Genomic DNA, 3,274 nt, shown 5'->3' on the forward strand with positions numbered 1-3,274 from the left:
AGGCAAATTAAGTACAGTCAACCCTTGAACAACATGGGTGTTTTGGGTGCTGACTTCCCATGCAGTAAAAATCTGACTATAACTTTCAACTCCACGAAAACTTTACTCATAGCCTTAACTGTTAACTGGAAGCCTTACCAATAACACATAATGTTAATTAACACGTATGTTGTGTGTATTATATTACAATAAAGTAAGCTAGAGAAAAGGAAATGTATTCCTTTAGCTGCCATCCTGCCTCCCTGTGTGCTTCTAATCTCAGCTGGTCTCACCCGAGACTCCTCGAGTGCCAACCCTAGTCCCCCGCGCAGCCTCTTTTCCACTCAGATAAGATGAAAGAAACAATCATGAACCAAAAACTCACCAAACGGCAAGCAGAAGTACACATTGGTCAGAAAGGAACTGCTCACAGAAAAAAGGTGGTTCATAGCATCTGAGACACTGTGTGTGAGGGCAAGTAGGCCCCTTTGACACCTTTGGTGTTGAAGTCATAAGGTTTTGAGTGTCCAGGGACATGGTCCATATCAAAAGAACTTTAAAAGTCAGTCTGGTAAGGTATTTCTTGACTTCAGGGACAAAACAGCAATGGAACCAACCCAGAAAAAGGGTTCTCATTGTCCAGGCCTTGTTGTACAACCAAAAGACTGGCAGCTAGTATTTATCTTGTCCCTTGAAGGCTCAGAGGTTAACGGTTTTATAGATAAGGACAGTCCTGATCATAAACCTAGCGACAGCAGAGGATAAAAAATTTTAGTTCTCCTTAAAGAAGTTAGGGGTAAACAATATCTCTGGTATTGAAGAGGTGAATATGTTTACACACCAAGGAGCAGTGATTCACTTTAACAACCCTAAAGTTCAGGCATCGCTGGCAGCAAACACTTTCACCATGACAGGCCATGCTGAGACAAAGCAGCTGACAGAAATGCTACTCAGCATCTATCATAAACCAGTGCTGCAGATGGTCTGACTAGTTCAAAGAGACTGGCTAACACTCAGCCCAAACAATCTGTGGGAGGAAAAGCACCACTTGCTACTGGAGAGGATGATGATGATGTGATGAAGTTCTAGATCTTGTGGAGAATTTTGATGAGGCTTCCAAGCACGAGGCAAACTGAACTGAGTCAACTTCTGAAGAAGATAAAACTTGAAGAAGTTACTGGGAGCTGCTGTTTCACATTATGACTGCTTTTTACAAATGTTTTGTTTACGGATCTAATAAAATCTAGATCTCTAATATTTTTAAGCCCAAGCCCCTTGGACACTGCAGCTCTTTTCAGTTTTTGCTTATATACAATTCACTCTTTGCAGCGAATTAAGCTGAAGAAGCCTGGGAATAAAGTTTGAAACAAAGGTGAATAAAGTTCTTTGCCTCATAAAATATGTATGTGTGTGTACACACATATATATATGCATACACATATATGCATATATTCACACACATATATACATACAAATATATATGTACACACACATATATACATACACATAGACATACACACATATAGTATTCATTAAGTAGAAGTGGATCATCACAAAGGTCTTCATCCTTGTCATCTTCACATTGAATAGGCTGAAAAGGAGGAGGAAGAGGAGGGGTTGGTCTTGCTGTGTCAGGGGTGACAGAGGCAGAAGGGGTGGAGGAGATAAAAAGGGAAGCAGGAGAGGCAGGGACATTACATATGTATTTGTCCATTCTCACGCTGCTAATAAAGACATAACTGAGACTGGATAATTTATAAAGAAAAGGAGGTTTAACTGACTCACAGTTCCACATGGCTGGGGAGGCCTCACAATTATGGTGAAGGGCAAAAGAGGAGCAAGGGCATGTCTCACATGGCAACAGGCAAGAGAGCTTATGTAGGGGAACTCCCATTTATAAAACCATCAGACCTTGTGAGACTTATTCACTACTACGAGATCAGTATGGAGGAAACTGCTCCCATGATTCAATTACCTCCTACAGGGTCCCTCCCATGACACATAGGGATTATTACAATTCAAGGTGAAATTTGGATGGCGACATGGCCACACCATATCACCATGTAACTTCATGGAAATACATTGTTAATTCTGTCTGATTATTTTTTGGCTTTGCTTTTTAATTTATCTAAATATTTCTATATATATGGTACTAATCCTTCTACAACCAGGCCCCTTTAGATTTCAGTGCCCCTGTATTTTTAGTGACTGAAACAATGAAAATTCTGGTCAAGTCCTGTCTTGTCTTTCTGGTACATGTTAACCACTCCCTCTTTGCCCAATATCCCTTTTTACCCACAATATAATTATAAACTGCTAATGTACTATTTCTTTGTAAAGCAGAAGGAAATAACTTAAGGGTCACAAAAAACTTTGGCAGAATAAATAAACGCCTTTAAGAATGTTTCACCCAGCTGCTGACACCCAGAAGTCTGGCTGCTCAAGGTGTTATCTGAGACTGAAGAAACACAGACTTCTCCCCTGGGTTCCCTGAAAGTCCCCCTCCCTTACTCTCCAGCTGCATAAAAACTCCTTGCTTCATCTTTTTCTTAAGATGGATTTGAGAGAGCTTGTTCTCCGTGGCTTCCACTTTAGCCAAATTGAAAAACCTGCCCTATCTCCAAGCACCAATGTCTCATTGTTTGGCTCCAGCTGCACAATAGGCACACGAGCCTGAATTTGGGGTTCTACGACACTTCCAATGTTTGCTTTAGTTTCATTGCTCATGTTATAGAAGAATTCATGTCATAAAATAAGTCAAAAGCAGTCTTGAATAATTAGAAGGCTTCTGCCAGGTTGTCTAATGTCAATTTGTTTTCTAGCCCTGCTTCTTTTGTCCTCTGTTCTTTATTGTCTGGCGCTAATTCAGAAGCACTCATCTCCATCAAGTCATCTCCTGTTAATTCCATTCATGTGATGTCTGCTAGCTCTTGGAGTTCTCCAAGATCTATATCTTGAAACCCTTTATTCCTACCTTTTTTGCCATAGCCACAATCTCTTTTATTATTTCCTTGACTGTCTCTGTCATAAATCCTATGAAGTCATGGGCAACATCTGGGCAGTTTTTTCCAACAGGAATTTATTATTTCAGGCTTAATGACTTCCATGATTCTTTTTATCCCAATAATAGCATCTTTAACCGCGGGTAAGCCTTTCAGACTTTCATAATGTTCTCTCTCTCAGATTCTCTTCCATAGAGACAATCCTTTCAATAGAGTACAGTGTGTAATGAGCCTTAAAGGTCTTTATGACCCCCGATCTAGAGGGTAAATTAGAGACACTGTGTTTGGGAGCA

General features: G+C 40.3%; 1 pseudogene; it reads left to right on the forward strand.

Annotated features, from left to right (window-relative positions):
* The first annotated feature begins 332 nt into the window (after positions 1-332).
* LOC126940516 (transcription factor BTF3-like) lies at positions 333-1,115 on the forward strand (annotated as a pseudogene).
* Positions 1,116-3,274: the final 2,159 nt, after the last annotated feature.

This window comes from Macaca thibetana, chromosome 17, assembly GCF_024542745.1.
Source record: "Macaca thibetana thibetana isolate TM-01 chromosome 17, ASM2454274v1, whole genome shotgun sequence".
In the NCBI taxonomy this organism is placed as follows: domain Eukaryota; kingdom Metazoa; phylum Chordata; class Mammalia; order Primates; family Cercopithecidae; genus Macaca; species Macaca thibetana.